This window comes from Protopterus annectens, chromosome 9.part0 (genome assembly GCF_019279795.1).
Source record: "Protopterus annectens isolate FY-2018-M chromosome 9.part0, PAN1.0, whole genome shotgun sequence".
Taxonomy (NCBI): Eukaryota; Metazoa; Chordata; order Ceratodontiformes; family Protopteridae; genus Protopterus; species Protopterus annectens.
The window spans coordinates 731,712,231-731,733,018 of NC_056743.1; positions in this window are offsets into that span (position 1 = coordinate 731,712,231).

Here is a 20,788-nt window from a genome sequence, read left to right on the forward strand (position 1 = left end):
TACCCATTGCAAGACTCATTAAACAGGTGTATTATAGGTTCCATTAGTAAAGATCAGACTAAATTTGTCTGTTAGGTTATTAGTTATTTCTTTGAGATCAGAGTGGTGTCATTGTGGATCAGTTTAGAACATTGATTGATATTATTTCTTATTTTCTAATATAGTTAAATAAATATTTATAATTACTTTTGGTATAAGTGATCATTTTGAGTCTATAATCAGCTATATGCTTTCTGATTGTTGTCTTAATTTCTTTGCCAATGTGCCTGAGTGCCCTTATAAGATGGTATATATGTGACCTTCTATGAGAATTTAACACTTTCTTTCTTTTTGTTGTAGAGTTTTTGTGTATACGAATGCCACCCTGATAATTTGCTTTAAAATGTATTCATGTATTTGGTATGGAAAGATACTGCTTTCTCTGTACAACTATTCTGATGAGTGGGCACAGAGATAGAGTGGAAATGAGGTTATTAGGTAGCTGCTTGAGGATTGCTTTTGAGAATTCTTATAAAACTGATAAGTTTGTTTGTGGTGTACCTCCAGCCTCATATATGAAAAATCATGAATTTATGGTCTGATTTAGCAATGGAGGATAATAACCTATGGAATTGTATAAATGGATGCAAGCTCCCAGCTGAATTGTTTACCATTTATTTTGGATAGTTCACATTTATATAGTCAAGCACTGGACATGCTTTCTATTTGTAGCTTTGGTGTGCAAGTTTATTTTGTGGTAATTAAAGTCACTTAAAATAAATGTATTTGGATTTACATGGCTATTGTTTATGGCATCACTGCAGCTATTATGACCAATGGATGGACATGGAAGGATAACTACAGCTGGTTAAGAAGTGACAGTTGATTTAGTTTGTAATGACTTGGTTTTCCAAAATTTCAAGATTGGGGTCATGTGAAATCTGCTTTGACATGAATGGGTCTCTGACAAAGACTTGACACCCATTTGCAGTTGCCACACTTCTGTATACATGATAGGTGATTGACCCAGGATCAGAGGGATGTTTTTTTTTTACATTTAAACCAGTATAAGCAGAACTGAGATTCAGACTTACAAAGATTGTTAGAGATGAGTATAATTATCTCCCTGCAAAAATAATGTACAAGCAATTTATTAATTGCTATCAAAATATAAATTCAGGTGATATTAAGGTTAACTCAAAAAGAACGTCAAACCCAGTAGAGAAAATATGCAAATCAAGTAGCAAATTAATAGCATGAGAACAAATAAAAACATCTAGGAAAAACAGATGCGTTTTTGTATATGCAGGTATTTTATTTATGCAATAACTGGAAAAAAGAAACATCAATCAAAGCTGCCACCATTTTATCTTAAGAGTGTTAATTGCAGCAACTGGTACATGACCACATGACCAAAACCACCAGGGATTTTTTTTTCATTCTCAAGTTGCTTATGTGTCTGTAGATGCATTAACAGAAGGCCAAAGTTCCATCAAGTCTGCCTCAGTGTTGTAGCTCGGTCCTTCAAGTTGCCCCATTCCCACGTCACCATTTCCTTCTTCTCTTACCCCAGGCCCCTTTGAATATCTGGCTGCCATGCTTTTCATCAGTGCCATCAATCAGCAGTTAAACGGTTCTACCATCCTTCCAGAGTTAGTATTTTTCAGTTCTGACATGAGTCTTTTCCTTCTAGTAACCACATAGATCTTCCTTACCTCTCTGACATTCCTGTTCTGTTTCCCTCTGTCATCTCTTCCCTTTCTATACAATGTGCCTATATCATGTCTCCATACTTGCTTAAATGGACTACAGCCCATTGTTCCCCTTATTTCCCCATTCCTAGAATCTCCCAGGACCCTATCCACCACATTTTCTTCCACTACAGGTCCTCAGCCAGCTTATATCCTTCTCCCAGGACTGGTTCCAGAAATGCATACAGACTGGGCCTTACCAGCAACAGTACGGTGAAATAACATTAAATAATGTCATCTAGGCTGCTGTGACACACTTCCTTTGATACGCAGGGAATCAACCTACTTGACATAGGCATAGTCCTGTTGCAGTGCATTCCAGGGTCAGACTATGGTAACAAACTCAGATCTTCTGTTTCCCCTCCACCTTCCCTAGTTTATATTTAGCTAACTCATTACTTCACATCACTTGACACACATCTGTATATACCGCAACTGCTATTTATTGTATCTTCCTAGTCTTACAGTGGGTCTAAATGAGGGTACTGAAGTCAGTATGACCAAAACCTGACTTACCATTCACACTTACAAATATCGGCCATTACTTGAGTGGTAAGTGATAAAAATAAGTGTTTGACACCATGTTTACTGCACCTTGTTACCCTCATACCCCTTGACATTGTGGCTCTGCCCTTATATCTCAATATGTAGCTCTATTACCACTATGGCCACACCAACTCATAGAAAATGGAAACTGCTTAATGCTCTTTTCTTTGAGTTAGTGCAATGTCAGAGGGAGAATATTTAGAGTTTGCAGGTGCGGGGCAGCATCGCTGGGTGTAGTGAGATCTGCTAAAACATTAGAAACAAAATGTACCGATTGCTAATGTATTGCCAACATCTGCCATGTGCTGGTATATGCCCTTACCAGCTCATGTTCTAATCGAGTATTTTCATCTCAAAGACATAATACACCACATTTACTTTGTTTTTTTAACACTGTACTGTCACCCATTAAAGTGGTATAAAGATGCAGCCTGGGAATAGACCCCGAGGACGCTTCATTTGTTAACAGATTATCATTGATCTGGATCTCTTACCATTGGCCTTGGTTTTTCTAACAACATATCCCTAAACCACCTACCGACACTATGGCTCAACTCTGTATTTCATTTTCACAGTAAACCCTTTCAGCATACTATGCCAAAAGCATTTTTGAAGTTTGAGTGAATTATGGATTCTGGCTTTTTCTAATATACTTCTAGTCTCAATTAGTATTCTACTATAGTAACACACTAGATCTGGGATTCCATGATAACCACAGTATGCCTGCCCAGCAGCATTCAAAAAGCCACATTAATTGTTGTCCTTAATATCCTTTCTATCACCTAGATGAAAGTGATCAGACTTCAATTATTCATCATCTTCCTATTGCCACTGTTTTACCTTGGCATTCTGTTGCCTTTTTCCAGTTAGTTTGGCATCATCCCAGATGTTCGGGATGCCTTAGTAACAGACTATGGAGTTTTAAGAATGGACATTTAAGGAGTCCTGTCATCTCTTAAATGACTAGGACTAAGTGGCAATCCAAGAGCTAGTTTCCATCTACAGCGAGGTGTAAAGCACAAACTAAGACCCAAGTTTGGCTCATGCCTTAAGCACCTGTTGGAGCTGACATGACAGTACAGGAATGATGAGACTTAGGCCTTTTCACATCTCTTCAGGCAGAGGTGGGAGGTGTGTTTTCTCAGGGCACACTCCATGTGATAGAACAGGTCTATATTAGAATCGTGAAAGCTGATTTTCATGAATACAAATTCATTGACACATACATGTCGATGTACTAAAAGAGCAAAGGACTAAAATAGCGAAATGCAGAATGCCGAACACATTTCCGGAAGCAAAAGCACCATACAGGTAAGGTAAATGTAACTGAACAAACCTAATGTAAAACACTTTCCCCCCCACACCCCCTACTTAAATATACCAACTCCGAGACCGTACTACAGTGGGGAAAAGGATTTATTTCCTCATCCCACAATCACCCTGCTGGCCAAGAAAAACGTTCAGTATTCTGCATTTCGCTGTTTTACTCCTTCGCTCTTTTAGTACATCGACATTTATATCCTATAATATATAGTTACATCAATAGCCATATATATAAACATCTATGAACACACTTTGTGACACAGAAGCACTCCAAAGGAATTGGAGTGTACACAAAACACATGCAGCTCTGGTATTATAACAATTAATATTAACCTAATTCACCATAGAAGGGGTGGTTGTTGTGTATGTGAAGATTGGGGTGGGGGAGGAATGATGGGTAATGTAATCATGCATCAAGGAGGGCCTGGGTCGGATGTCCAATAAGTGAACTGGAGGGGTATTACATGGATTATAGGGACAATATAAAAAGGACACAAAGCAAGAACCTTTCTCATTCATAATACACCCTGTCATGTCACATTGCAACACCTAATTTCACAAACATATGAACATTAACATGTATCAGACATATGTACACCAACTGACTGTCACATTTGTTTTCAGTTGTGAGGAATGTCTATAGTACAATGCATATTCTAAACACCATGACATTGGTACATATCTCAGATGCCTTAGTGGTAAAGTCAGTGACTCTGGTGTTCATGGTCCCTGGTGCAAGGGCTGTTAGGTTATTTTGAGGGCCAGAATAAGGGCTGTTGGATGTAGGTGGATTAAACACTCTTAAGCAGTTGTAAGCGGTTTTCCACGGGTTTGTACGATGGTAAGCGGAGCTGAAACATGGTAAACGGAGAAGCGCTTCACAGGTTTAACCTTTGCTTAACGTCAAGCAGACCACAGGCAAACCTGCTTACAACCACATAAATGTGTGTTATTCACACTTTCCCTACCAGTGCCTACTCTGAGAGGTAAAATAATAACACCTTCCAGGAGTAGAACCCACAAACATGTACTCCATCCTCAGAGTAACCTAACACCATGCTACCTGAGATGTACCTATCCCAGTTGTGTATGCAGACAGATTAAAACACAAAAGGAAGGAATGTGTTGAAATAGGACAACCCGCCATGTACCCAATTAAAGTTGTATGCTCATATATAGATATATATATATATATATATAGAGAGAGAGAGAGAGAGAGATACATAGAGACATGTTGATATATACAGGTCTACATATATATGTAGATATATAGATAGGTTAAAAACATCTACACATCTATGGAGGTACAATTAAACATATGCAATATTATATCTATATATATATATATATATATATATATATATATATATATATATATATATATATTTATATACACACACACACACACATACATACATGTCTGTAGACAGCATTCGAAGTGTTCATGTCTGAGTATAACATGGACCATAGCAATCAGATATTCCACCCCCCCCCAAACAATATGAACATAACATATGAAGAGTTTATGCCAATACACTGTTACAAATATGTTCTATGGACACAGTCACCAACACAACTGCAATGACTGCAAATATCCATGACAGAAATACACAGACAGCTTTCATTTTGCAAAACTTTATTAAATTCCGATGTATTGCCAAAAGGATTCAAGGACTAACAGTACCTGCATGCTATACAGGAAGCATTTAATAGTGCCTTAATGAATCAGCCTGCAATTGCCATAGTATTAGTCCTCTAAGGGATAGGTGTTCACATAGGGAAAGAACACCCACGCACATATAGACATTGTATAAAAGGGGTTCCTACACACCTGCATGTGCTATGTACACCCACCAACATCTAGCCCACAACCGAAATAATTGCATCAATACATACTGTCATACCATCACTAATTATGCAACTACTGTACAACATCTGCTGAAACCTTAATATACCTGGACACAGACACACTAACATGGCCGTATGTGAAATAGTTGCCGTTATACAATTGTATGTTGTATGTAACAGGGTTTGTATGAACTAATCCCGTTTCAGAGGGTTGAAAGGTTCATACACCAGGAAGTTTTACCGAGTACTGATTATCAGCACAGAATGCTACACAGTAACACCAAACTAAATATGTCTGGTAAGCACACTGTAAACTCCTTAACATTATATGCATATCTATGCAGCCTTGAGCTGGTCAAACAACATGGCCAGACTGAAACATATGCAGAAGTATTAGGTACAGACAAACCCTGCACAAGTAGCAATGTTCAGAAATATAACAGCAGTACTCACATTTAGACCAAATCCTCTAGGCATTACACACAATATATTACTGTTCGCTTCTATACAACTGTTACAATAGATTCCAAACAAAACTTCCACGCTGTCTTCCTCACAAGTAAGGCAAAGGGACAACGTCCAACTGGAGTACTCGATTATACTCCACTGTAGCCATGGTATTGGCTAAGGCAGTAGCAGCGCAGCTGATGTGTATGTAATTTGCTACGTAGGAACACCAATTAGTCATCGGGATAGCACGTTACTGATCTGTAACTATAAAAGGTTGCCTTGTCACACATTCACACCATCTGTATCTACCTGTAGGACAGTACAAAACACTGAAAGGTGAACTGAAAACAAGTATTATACTAGTCAATAACACCTCTGATTACTAAGAAGGTATGTATAACATGTAGTATGTCTGTGTATGTAGTACGTGTACTGTAAGAATTACAGTGTAATCAATGCATATAGTGGAAATAGCTATCTTGTAGCGATGTATTGTTGAGCAGTAGTAATGCTTGTAGTATTCCATGTGTGTACTGCTGTAGGTCACACGGCAAACTCCGCATACACCACAAGGGATGATATGGGCTTAGAACCCAACAATTCCTTCCAGCCACTGTCAGTGTCAGGATTGGTCCAACAAGTATGTGCTATAACAGGGGATAGTATATGTCGATATATTGTAACAGTCGACATATGTATGGGTGTATAAGTAAGATGAACATGTTAAAGGTGGGCCTACCATGCAAATATGGTGTGCATTTTGGGATATTGTGCCAATAACTGTGTAATGTACAGTATTTTAGGCAGATTTGTATTCTATTCTACATAGCAGTTCTGTTATGTTATGCAAACAGTAGTTATGTCTATTGGCAATTACAATACTCAATAACAGGATACATATCATTTGTATTCATCTGACAGTTTAGCAGCATGATAGCAAAGATAATTGGAAAAGCCAGGTAACTATCCATGCACATAACACATGTAATATCCACCTCTCTAGTATTGTTTGCAAGCAATAACAGCTGCGCATGTGTACATGTTATGCAAATGTGTAGTGACCCTTGTTACAGGGCTGGGCCAAATGGCTATGTGCACACCTACATAGAGTGGATATTGAGAGTAGAGACACACTGGTAGAACTACCAGGTTTGTGTAGCCCAGCCTCTCATTGCCAACCTAACAGCCGCTTGCACATACTGTATGTAAGGTAATGCACAGCACTGGTAATGAAACAGATTGCATATCATCTTTAACTCCAGTGTAACATCTGCAGTAGGAGTGTAAGATGTAGGAGACAGCTGCACATGTGTAATAGCTGCTTCCTAGGTGATGGCTTACACTATCTGATTATATCCTGATCATGTTGATAGTCGCATCAGAGTCTATTGATACATGACTCTGTTTGGAGAGTGGGTGTCTGTGCCCAACAGAGCTCATGATCCTGGTGGATATGTGATTATATACCCAGAGAAGGAAACAGACCTGTAGACACTTGCATCATCTGTAATCAACTAACAAGATGTGATGTGCTCCTCAGAGGAAGATTGCTGCTAAAGGTAGCTACAATGTTTCCGTAATAGCCAGTGTTGTCACGTCCATAACACAAATCTTTACATGTGAGCATCACTGTCTAAAACATCTTCATAAGCAGTACATAAACTAAATACAGTACTTGGTACTTGTAGTACTGAATACTCATACATGCATGTCCACTAGTCAGCTACTGGTGTTTACTAATGTCAGCTTTGTGTATTATGTGGCTATCCTGGGGGAATGTAATATCTATGCCATGTACACTGCCAAACCCACCTAACACCATGCCCCACACATTGTTTGGGATGCAGCTACAGGGGTAAGCTGGAAGGCAGCCCAGTCTACAGCCATGACTGGACTGGACAGTCATGAGGTGTTGGTTAACACATGCAGCTCATCAACACAACCAACACATACCCTTACCAGAACACAGTAAGGACACCCGCACACACTACCAGAAATCACACACATTCACAGACACTTCTAGGTATCTGGCCAAACAAGTGACCCCCCCCCCCCAAGCAGGAAGAGACAGACACCAAAATACACAAACTGTATGACATAGTTTGCATAATTCTGCCACACCTCAAAACATGTGACTGGAAACATGCCCAACAGTACTCATTTGTGAATGCAAACTCTGGCACTATGTTACACACCAACCTATATGAGGGCATACATACTGTCAGCTGCCTGTCTGCCATGTTTAGCCACATACTCATACACTCAGACCACCTTTTAAACTATACACATGGCTCTGGTATATTCCATGTTGTTGTGCAGGACCTGTGATGCAGTAGCCTGGACTGCATGGAAACACATGTAGGAACTGTTAGGTCTTGTAGCCCATGCAGGTATGTCCCAAGGCCTGGGTAGCATTCTGCTATTGGCCAGAATGATACTGCAGTACAGGGACAAAAGGATTGTATTCCACAATTTTCTAGTATAGTGGTGCAAGTCAAAGGGTATCCAGTATCTGTCTGCCTGGGATAACATGGTTGACAGACCATGATGCTTTGCCAGACAGGGCCTGCACCTGTCACCCCTGGGAATCTGGATACTGCCTAGGGCTCATGCTTCCCCTATAGTGCCTTCATCATGCACAGTTCAAGTGAAGCTCCACTGCTGTTACAGGGACAGCCAAGCAAAAAACTGCGTGTCTCGCTACACAATGATACATGTCAGAAACACTATACGGACACACATATGTCAATCCCTAACATGGAGAACATATCTGTGCAGTGGCTGAGACATGTTTCAACTCTCCAGGGAGCACACCTGCATGACCATGTTATAACACATACCTCACCTCTTTCCCATTATCCTTTATTGGAACACATGGGCCGCAGGTGTGTCCATATTCCTGAAGGATATGTACACCCCCACGCTAGTTGCACTTGCATAACTTCAGATACACTATGCTAAGCAACTACCTTTGTGCCAAAGTGGAATTCAAATTGCACCTTGATTCAGATCACCCACCAGTACACCCCCATGCTAGTTGCACTTGCATAACTTCAGATGCATTATGCTGAGCAACTACCTTTGTGCCAAAGTGGAATTCAAATTACACCTTGAGACAGATCACCCACCAGGCCACGGATTTCCCAACTGTCATAATGTGCTGTAATGGGGAAGATTAGGTCTGAGACAGAGCCATAATAATGGCTACTCTCAACTATTCCATTATGAACTGGGAAGACTCCTCATGTACCAACACCTGCCATCAATGCATGTTGGAATCCATCAACCCCACTGACCTGGATCACAGTAGTCACACAAATAGGGCTAACAGTATGCTACACATAGTTAGTCTCCAATGCCAATGTTATGTTTCCTAAGAGCAGAGTGGTGACTGTCATGGCACCCATGCAGATGGACAATGCATGTGCAAATGTTGAAGCCTACACAAATGAACCTTAAGCAGTCACATATGTGCAGTGATTGTGCCATTGAAACAGAACCAGGATTCAACCCAACACAAACAAGAAGGCAAACTGGTGGTCCCATGCTTTAAACTGTACCACAGATGGTAGTAACTGTTGCAAGAGTGAATACACATGAGTGTAGGTGATCCCTGGTCAGCCTCAGTAAGATGCAGATACACCATATAAATCCACACAAAGCTACTGTGAAACTAATCAGCCACATATTATGAGGCCAAGCACAGAGCATTCTATAGCTGTGTCATTAATCATAATGGCAATGACAAAACCTGCCGTGCTGCACAGCACTATGGCATGGGAAGTACTGCACCTACAGAAATAGCACCCGTTCATCCAGATAGGGTCTTGGAGAACCTAAACCCACTCCCACCTCTCCCCCAACAGGTACAGTTAGTAATATATCCATGTACACCACAGGGCCCCTGTAATAACGACTATGCAGGTACAAGCTGCACTCTCTAAAGCCATACATACAGCTTTCATGGGACCTGTCAACATCCCAGGGTGTATCCTACACAAATGTAAGAACATTCAGCTATCCACATGCACATCATGTTCAGTCATAGCTCCAAGTCTGGCTGTGTACACACCAAATGGTGCAGAGCGACAGTTATCACACCCCACAAAGGGGGAGACACCAATGATAATGGGAAATAGTGCACAACTACCCTGCTGAGCCTGGTCTGTAAGGCCATGAACCATGATCTACGTATTTGATGGACTCGGTACAGATGTAGATGACAGTAGGTTTGATTCACACTGCATATCATGACCTTGCCAGGTCATAGGACACCATCACCCATACTGTGTTCCAGCTACACTCAGTAAACTAGGTGTATATTCCTATGTCACAGGAGTGGTTGGCAACTGGACTGCTGGCAGAACCAAAACTACAGAAGGTGTCTGACGAATACACGCACATCAAACCAGTGCTAGCCACAGTAATACAGGGTTCATTCCTGGTAGCAATAGTCGACTCAATGTCTGCTGCGTTCAACATACAGAAGGGCCTTAGTGTGTCAGATGTGTGGTGTGTGACGTATGGCCACAATCTGACAGCTAGGTATTGCATTGTCATCCCCTATGTTGCAAACCCGTACCCATGAACTGCCACCTAGGCAGCGGTCAGCATGATGGCAACTGTGTGTATGGGATGCAGCTGGACACTACTCCTTCCTTTGATAGTTACTTCACCACATCAGACAGGTAGTTATATGTGGCACCCCTAATCATGACAGGGTGCCATCCAGGAATATAGAGATAATTGCTCAGCTATATTCAACACCCATGTGACCCATAATAGATCACATATTTCCTTTAAGGGTTATTGCCCATGTGTTGATGGCCTACACTTCCCTTCCCAATCCCTAGCTGCACTATGTAGCATGCAGCTTACCCTGAACAAAGCCATGTCCAACCCAGAGGTGTTGAACATGCTACACTTAACACATCCTGATCACAAATAAACACATACTTCATGGACATCCATCTTTCTAGTACAAGAATCACAATATGCCTGACAGATCTCTGTCCCATACACTTAACATACTCTTTCCATACTATGCATCCCTGTCCAGTGAAGCTGCACATCACCCCTCTCTGTGACATGGTGTGATGACCGCGTGCCAAATATATCAGTAACACTGTGGATCAGTTCTGTGGCGCTGCTTGAACTGGCTACTGAAACTTATCTGTCTGTTGCCTACAGCTAGGTAACCTGTCTGCCTAGGCTCATAAATGGCCCAGGGCATATAGCCTACTAGATCACTATGACCATACATGCTATAGTTGATATCCAACCCTGTAAATACCATCAGGCTAGCTATTGTCCCATGTGTTACACATGTGCAACACAGGCAATACATGGCAGGATGCTACACAGCTGTACAATGCCATGTAGATGTATAAGGCAAAACACACACATGCTTGCAAGTCTGCAGGGTCACAGGTCATGTCCCTAACTGCTATGTATGACTATATATGTGACATATACACAGCATTAAGGTCAATTGCATTAATGTGAACACATCCAGGCATGTGCTGATAGGTAAAGACATCACTGCAGGCAAACAGACGCGCCCACATCAAGACAGCATCCACATAGTGTGTGAGCAATGTCATCACATAACACACACATATATGGCGATAACATCACATCACCAGTAAGTGTCAAATGTGTGTGACTTATACATGTCAGTGGTGTTAGTGTCATGTAGATTTGCAAAGACGTATTTGTAATCTTAATAAATGTGATACACATGCATGTTCAGCTGTACTGCTGTACTTCTCTGTGAGTTACTGTGACCTGTCTCCATCATTATGTCTTCCAGGTATGCCACGTAGCAGACTGCCGGTGTACAGCCACTTGGAGGATGAGGTCCTCATCCCATACCTCCTCGACAACCATACAACACTCTTCAGCCATGTGCCACAGGATGCACAGCAGTGGGATGCCCTGTGGGAGCAACTCTGCAGGAGGGTAAATGATGTTGGTGGTCACAATCGCAAATATCAGCAGGTGCGCTGACACTGCACTGACCTCATAAGATGGGCAAAACAGCATGCTAATGCAATCACCAGGGAACAAGGAGCAACAGGTGGGGGGGGCACTCACCCAGCCCCCACTCACACGTACCGAGGAGCTAGTGGCCAACCCGGGGACACCTGCAGACCTCCATCCACAAGCTTTAGCTGGTATTGTGGAGGTGGGTGTCTCTCAACTACCAAGCCTCGAGTTGCCTGGTAAGTCACTATTGCACATATAACACAACTATATTTCACATAGTTGCATGTGTTACTGTACAATATGTAATGTAACATCATATGCAAGGCATGTATGCACACATGCCACATACTATAGTCTGCTACTCTATGTATGCACAGATGTGCATACTCCATAGTATAGTGTATTGTACTGGCTTATGGACATTGCACCCTGTAGCTATCACAAAGGTGTGGATAATGATCTTACTGCTGTGACACTCCTGTTTAGGTACCTCTGGCATTTTGCAGTGACAGCAGCCTGTGTCAGGTGAGATTGTTATTATTTACCAGGCTTGATAATGCATAATTGCATGCTATCTGCCATAACACACGTACACATAATGTATGGTGGTCCTGTTAATGGACACTGGTCAGATCTGCAATGCATCACACTGTTTACCTATGTGAAACAATTGAAGACTATATGAAATACCTACACTAAACCTTCCAAACTGTCATTGCCAGATGTGTGGACAACAGTAAATACAATGGTGGAGGTGTGTTTCACTGTAGGGACAGGTACTACATATCAGCATTGCACATGTTGGGAATACAAAGAGTACTGTACAGAGAGCATATATGTGCACACACTCTAAATGTGTTGGAGCTGGAGTATGACTGGCCCACAGGATACACCCTTGTGGATTATACCCTTTCAATGAATGTCACACAATGTCATGTGCTATCTAACATGTCCATGACATGTAGTGGGCTGACTGCAACACTGCTCAACTATCCTGCAAAACATGTCTCACATCCCATACATACCACCCTTTGTCTGCATAACCCTGTCCTCAGTGGAGCATATGACATCTATGAGTGTATGTCATATGGGATAACACTGACATGTGAAATAAGATGGCCATCACAACCATTGGACAGAACATGTGTACACATAGCCATGGAGGATGGCCAGAGACATGAAGCAACACACACAGTAGAATTGATGTACATGTGTGTACACCCTGTTGTACATTGGCTCGACATAATACAACTATGGCCTTTGTGTAATGGTGATATTGCAGATGTGAAATGCTAAACATCATACAGGTCTGTGCACAGCTTGTGTAGGCATAACATGAAACCACCACATAACATGTCTTGAACAATTCCAGAGTGGGGGATGGTGTCGAAAGCCTTGGCAAGATCTAGATAAGGTGTGTGAACCACCTTACCCTCATCTATGGCTTTGATGACTGCTTCAAAGAAGTCAATAAGGTTTAGGAGACATGATCTGCCTTTTACAAACCTGAACTGGGTAGATTCCAGAGTTTGGAGATTACCAATGTCTTTGTTTATGAGTTCCATGATGATACGTTCCATGGCCTTGCAGACCGGGCTCATCAGGCTAATGGGGCAGTAGTTCCCGGGGTCCCTGTTGGTTCCCCCTTTCTGGAGTGGGATAACCATCATGGTGCGCCATTCAGTGGGCACAAAGCCTGAGATGATGCTATGATTGAACATGGTATTTTGGTAAGGTGCCAGTTCATTCTGTAGTTCATGTAGAATGCAGCCTGGGATATTATCAGGTCCCATGGATGCTGTGTTATTGGCTTTGGAGAGTGTATTTTTTACCTGTGCAGCCGTGATTACAGGAACTTTGCATTCTTCTGGTATAGAGATGGGCCCTCTAGGGGGTGAGTGGGGGGTAACGTTAGCACTGAACCTATCTGCCAGGATGTTGGCAATATCAGTTGGTTCTGTATATTTAGTGCCATTGTGCTGTAACTCAGAGCAGATCTGAGTGTTGCCATTGAGATTCTTGACATAACTATAGAATGCTTTGTGGTTGTCCTTAGAGCCAGTGGCAATTTTGTTTTCGTAACTAGCTTTGGAGGATTTTATGAGGGATCTCAGCTTCTTACTGAGGTTAACCAGGGAGTTCCTCCAGTCATGGGATTTTACTCTTTTTTGCAACAGTTTCTTTCTTCTGTTGTAGAGTTTGTTTATGGCAGAGGACCACCAGATTGGCTTCCTTTTTTTGGAGGATAGCATCTTGGTTCCATTAGGGATAGCATGATCCATGCACTCATGTAAGTGCTTATAAAGTACATTTGTGTAGGATTCAGCAGTCGTACCTCTATTGTCCATCTGCATGGGTGTCATGAAGTTTGCCACTTCTGTCTTAAGAAGTGTGAAGTTGGCGGTGGTTTCCCTAATTGGGGGTGGGGGCGGGATTTGGATGTCTAGGGTGATTAGCTTGTGGTTGGATCTGACCAACGAGGAATTGACCTCTGGTGTGGAACACTGGTTGCCCATGTTGGTAATGACCAGTTCTAGGATATTGCTGCCCCTGGTGGGGGTGTGAATAAGTTGATCCAAGGCATTGGCATTTATGAATTCCAGAAAATGTTGAGCAAAAAAGTTGGTACATGAGTAGTTTTCCCAGTTAATGGTGGGGTAGTTAAAATCACCCATTATTAGGTTGCTGGGTTGTACCCTAATACTTTCAAGTGTATCAAGAAATGAGGAGTGGGAATCCTGGGGCATGGTGGGGGGTCTGTAGCAAGCTACAATTTGGATTGCAGTCTTGCCTATAGTTAATTGCATTTGGATAATCTCGGATGCATTATGCTGTGCAACTAGCCTGGAGGTGTGGATATCCTTAATGAATATGGACATGCCTCCACCTTTAGTGCTTCATTCTTGGTTAGGTGCCCGAAAGGTGTGGTATGAATTATAGCTTGGTAATGCAGGGGTGCTCTCTGGAGCTTTGAACCAGGTCTCTGTCACTGCACAGATGTCAAGGTTCTCCATTTTAAGGAGGACCTCGAGTGAGTGCATTTTGAGGTTTAGACTTCTAGCATTGAGTAGCATTACCCTCAGATTTTGCTTGCTTGTACCTGTTACTGTGGTGAATCTTTCATTTGAGCCTTGCCTAAAAAAGGCACTATAGGGGTGGCAAGAGCCTTTGCCAGTATCCGGAATCCCAACGGCAACAGGTGCAGGCCATATCTGGCAAAGCATTTTGGTCTGTCGATCATGTCGTCTCAGGCAGACAAATACTGGATCCCCTTAGAATGACACCAGAAGCTTAGCCATTTGTTGAAGTCAATGATATTGTCCTTGTACTGTGGTATCATTCTGGGTGATGGCAGGATGCTACTCAGGGCTAGGGTCATACCTGCCTGGGCTACAGGATCGGAGAGCTCCTCCATGTCTCTTTTCATGTAATCCAGGGAGGTATGTCTCAGGTCATTCACACCAACATGGACAATGACAGTGTCATATTTGTACTTGTTGTGGAGTGACCTGAGTGCATGCATTATGTGGCGAATCCTGGCACCTGAAAGGCAGCTGACAGTAACTTTCTCCTTGTTTAGACTGGTGAGTGGAACATCAGTGTGCCTGACTATAGAGTCACCTATGACTAGAGTGTTGGGTAAGTTGTTATGCCTTATGGGCTGTGGTTGAGTGGCATACTGAGTTTGTGGGCTATGTGTCATTTGGGTTGTGTTGGGGGGTGGAGTTGGTTTGCGTTTCTGCTTTGGAGGTCCCTGATGCTTGGGCAGGTTATTATTGAGAGCCTCCGTGAACATAGGTGTGTGTTTTGTGTTTCTATATGTTTGTTTTGGTGGTGTAGGATTTGAGTGACTATGTATAGTGCATGTGAATGTTGCACACACCATGGCAGTGCGGTGCAATGGTGCAAAGTGCATGCATTGTGTTGCAGGTATGGGGCATAGGCTACTTACACAAATGGTGCAATACAGGTATGTATGCTAACCACCACTATAATTGTGTAAGGTGCATGCCGTCTGCTATAACACATGCATGCTATTGTGTGCAACTCAGGGATGTATGATAACTATCGCTATAATTGTCTAAGCTGAAACTATAATTGTCTAAGCTGAATGCCATCTGCCATATCACCTGCATGTAGCATGTGTCTGTGTGTGTGTGTGTGTGTGTGTCTGTCTGTGTGTCTGTGTGTGTCTGTCTGTGTGTGTCTGTCTGTCTCAGTGTGTGTCTGTCTGTGTGTCTGTCTTTGTGTGTGTGTCTGTCTGTGTGTATATGTGTGTGCGTGTGTGTGTCTGGTATAACTTGTAATGTACAGTTCTTGTCTTCCCCTCACAGGTGTTGATGTAGGTGCATTGCCCTCCTGCGGTCCACCTGATGTTAATGTCCCCACAGACTCTAGCAGTGATGATGATAGTATGATTGAGGCACAGGCAGGGTTGTCAGGGGCTGAATCTGTGCCATTGGTTGCCATTCCACCTGTCTCCCCCTCATCCTCACACACAGTTCCCCTGCCTACACATACCCCATCACCACTGGCCATAGAGGAAGGACAGTTGGTGGGTGGTAGCATGGAACAGGGAAGTGTGGAGACTATGGAAGGTTTGCCTGCACACCATGATCCCATTCAACTGACTGGTGATGTCCCACACAGGCATGTGCCCAGTGCTGCTCGTGGGAGGACCACTGGCCAACATGCCCCTGTGAGACAAAGCACATCAGCTGGAGTCACCAGACACACGTTTTGTGCTGTAATGGAGGCATAGGCATGTGCTGAATGGCACAACAGAGAAGGTCTGAGGCTTCAGAGGGCTGCTGTCCATTCATTAACTGACAACATCCAGGCACTTGCAAATGCTCACCATCATCTTGCAGATGTTTTGGACAGAGGAATGGGTGACATTGTGGGAGGCCTTGACCGTGGCATGTCAATCCTCGAGCGTGGAATGTCTGTGCTGGAACATCTGGTGGGAGTGAGGCATCTGGCATGTGGACATAGGTCAGCTACATCACCTGTTGAAGGTCTACATGAACATGCTACTGCACATGCCCGCTCCCATAGTGGTGGTAGCAGCACCAGTGCAGCTGGTGCTGTGCAGTCCACACCAGGACACAGCAGGCCATGTGCACGTGGTCCTGGATGGTCCCAACAGGGACACGATTCCAGTGGATATGTGTCATCAGACAGTACCAAATCTGGACCTCTGCCTGGTAGTGCCCATGCAACCCCTGACAGGTGCAGGTCACGTGGCCATGGCTGGACACCGTGAACTGTGAAACCTGCCTTGTACAGTCTGCAGCTGTCAATAATGCCCCTGTGTAGGCCAGCCACATGCCAGACCTGTGTGCATGCATACACACACACCGGAAACAAATGTAGGGCACCTCAACACACACACGCATAACATCCACACATGCCCAGTGATATCACAGGCCCTAAGACACACACACATGATGTCATCCAATGGCACAGCCTAGGCCTCTGGCAAACATTATCACCCTGTGCATATTATGATTCTTGTGCTGCATCCCTGTCATCCACACCATTGGTGGAGGGACATGCTCATATGGTCTGATGCACAGGGTGAACATACTAGGTAGACAATTGTAGATTAATATTGTTGAGTAGTGTTGACAGGCAGCAGACATACCATGTATTACAGTTTTAGAATACATTTTGTACATTTGACAGTGTGTATCATGTGTAACAACACTAACAGCATGTTGATCTTGATGTTCTGCCTTCCTCTTTCAGGTGTTTCAGGTGTAGTTGCATGTGCCGGGGATGTTGGTGTTTGCAGTTAGTGTCCCATATGTACATGTTGACTACCCACAGGTCAGTATGACAATACCTGCATGCACTTTGTAGCTTCCACATCACAGTTATATTCTCCCATGTTTCAATTATGTTTACTGTTAATGATCCATGGGCATGATAGCTGTGTAGTAAGTTACTGTGTTCAAAGCCGTCACATCCATAGTGGGTGACATCACAGGTATAGTTACCTGGAGCAGGGAGGAGGTAAAAGAGTGGTATGCCGGATGACAAGTGTAAAGGCCAGTGGAAATAGTGGCTTCTCATTGGGAAGCAGTAATACCCACTGCCATGACAGCATGCAAACACAGACACACTCACACACTCAAGGATTCACAGACACAGTAACACACACTCTGACACACACACACACACACACACACACACACACACACAGTTGCCAGTGTTTGGATGAGAACCCCTGCCTATGTGCATATCATCATTATAGTACTACGCAATTACAAGACACGCCACAGAGATTACAAATGTACAGGTAGTCAGAACGGCCTAAGATTGAGGACATCGACAGGGATACTACAGTGTAGTGAGCGTATGTGGGGAGGGGCGTCCATCAGTAGGTTATGTAACAACAGGTCACACCCCAGGGTGTACATGTTAACAGGTGGTTAGAATGCCCATCTACGATTGATGATATCAACAAGGATGCTAGATTGCATTGAGTGGATGGGGAGGGGCATTAACATTTCACTATGGTAAAATACAGCCTCACTCCAGGGACGGACAGCCATACACACACACACACACACACACACACACACACACACACACACACACACACACACACACACACACACACACACACACACACTGTGGCATTCACAAAGATATACACCTATGTCACACACATACAGACACTTTACATGTGTGAGGTTCAACCACCTGCCTATGCCTTTCTTTCTACACTTCACTCTGTACTGGTGTCAACAACAGTGTTCAGGAAAGTGATAACATGTGGGATGTATTCTCAACCATACGTGACATATATGGACACACACACACACATGCCAGTACTGTGAATCAAACACCTGCCTATCGCATGATAGATATTACAGAAGTACAGCACTATTGCATCTGGTACAAAGCTTACTGACTCTTTCCTTTGCCAACTGTGCTGATATATGCACAATATATGCACAGGGGAGGTATTACTGTTGCAGGTGTCATGAGGTTTGCCTTCAGTGTCACCCTTACAGCATTCTACATTGTCTGTCTTCCACTTCAATTAACAAAACCTGACCTTAGCAGTTACACAGGTTATTGTAGGACTGGTTGTAACACACCAATGAGCTGTCCTCAGTAATCATTCATCTGCAAAGAAGCCCCACCACATAGTAATCATGTCCAAACATCTGTCCATACCTCATGTATGGCTTACTGTACTTAGAGCATATCACCATATACAGTTGGCAATGCTGAGGCTGTATTGCAACAGCATGATGTACTAAGACAACAGTCACCTTCAGACATCAGACACTGCACACACATGGAATCTACACAAACATCAATACATGTACACAAACACGGTCTACATCAGTAAGTGCACTAGCAGGTCAAGAGGATACATTCCACACCTTCCCCACACCATGTGTGAAACATAGCCGAGCATTACACCATAATGGATGTTGTATTCATGTACTGGTAGGATACCACCACCTTCACTGAGTAGTCAAGTGTACATATATGACAACAGCACATATCAGCGAGACACACACAGCATTATTCCATGTCATGCTCCTACAAACTGTTACTTGACTGTGCCATGGTGAAGCCAGGGCACTGTAATGGTCAACAGTCAGCACATCATATTTGCCACACACACCTCATGTTTACTGGAAGAGTGCCAGCAATGTGCTCTGTTAGAGCTAGGCAGTACACTCATTCAAGCATGTGTGAGGTCTGTGGCTTGTAAACATCTCACCCCAGCATGTACTGGCTATTGTGGTACTAAGGCTAATGTCCAGACAGCACACAGCATGCATGGCTTGCAATTGTTGACATGGGGTATATGTAGGAGCTGTGGTCACACATGGCTGTACATGTCATGAACATATCACCTGTGACTATTCAGGAACATACAGAGCAGAGCTGGATTTCCCTGAGTCTGTCAGTACAGGCCTTGTGTAGGTCCTATGATCCTGTTATTTGGGTATGTTTGTAGGCATTGCATTAGGTGGACATGTCTAAAGACATACATGCCACATGGGGTGTTGTATGATATGATAGGTGTCATGGGTGACCAGTAGAGAGGGAATATTACCTCTTTTAACATAGATATCAAACCTTATGTACTGTTAGCATGCTACCTGCAATGTGCATGTGTGTAATGACTGTAGCCACCTGTATGTAGAAAGGATAACGAAAGCTATGGTAATGTCATTTATGTTGTATGAGTGTGGGATGTACATATCCAGGGCAGATACAGTTAGGTCATAGCCAACCATGAGGGTGTTGTTTACTTGTGTACAGCAACAGTTGACCGTGTTAATGCTGACAACATCTGAGGGACCCTGGTATGTGTACAACTAAGCTGGTTACAAACAGTGGTATTATTGCATTGCATAACACATTATGCAGCTGTGCCTGTACATGGGTACTTTGCACAGTTGATGTAGGCCCAGGTACAGTCCACCAATCAAGGGTTATCTGGTGATCTACCATACTATGTCATACCGCATATGGATGTGTGTTGGTAGTCTGGGGACAAGGTGGTGGATGTATATGATGATACAACCTAGAATGCAGCATTTGCAACTGTCACCTGTACCTGACTCATCTGTGATGCGTTATGTCAGAGTAATGGTCTTTACATGTAAGTAGCCTTTAAGAATATGTGTACACCACCACCTGGAATGGTCCATACCACTGTTATGGCCCACATGTCTGGATCTGAGTTATATGGTGGTAGTGCAACTGTGCATTACAGAGCCTTCAGCCAGATGTTCCTCACTGCACAGATGTCAGTATTCCCCATTATAGGTTCTACATTGAGCAAATGGATTACTAAAATAACAAATCTAGCACTGGTTAGCATAAGCATCCAATGCAATTGTCTTGTAGGTGTCAGGGTGTTA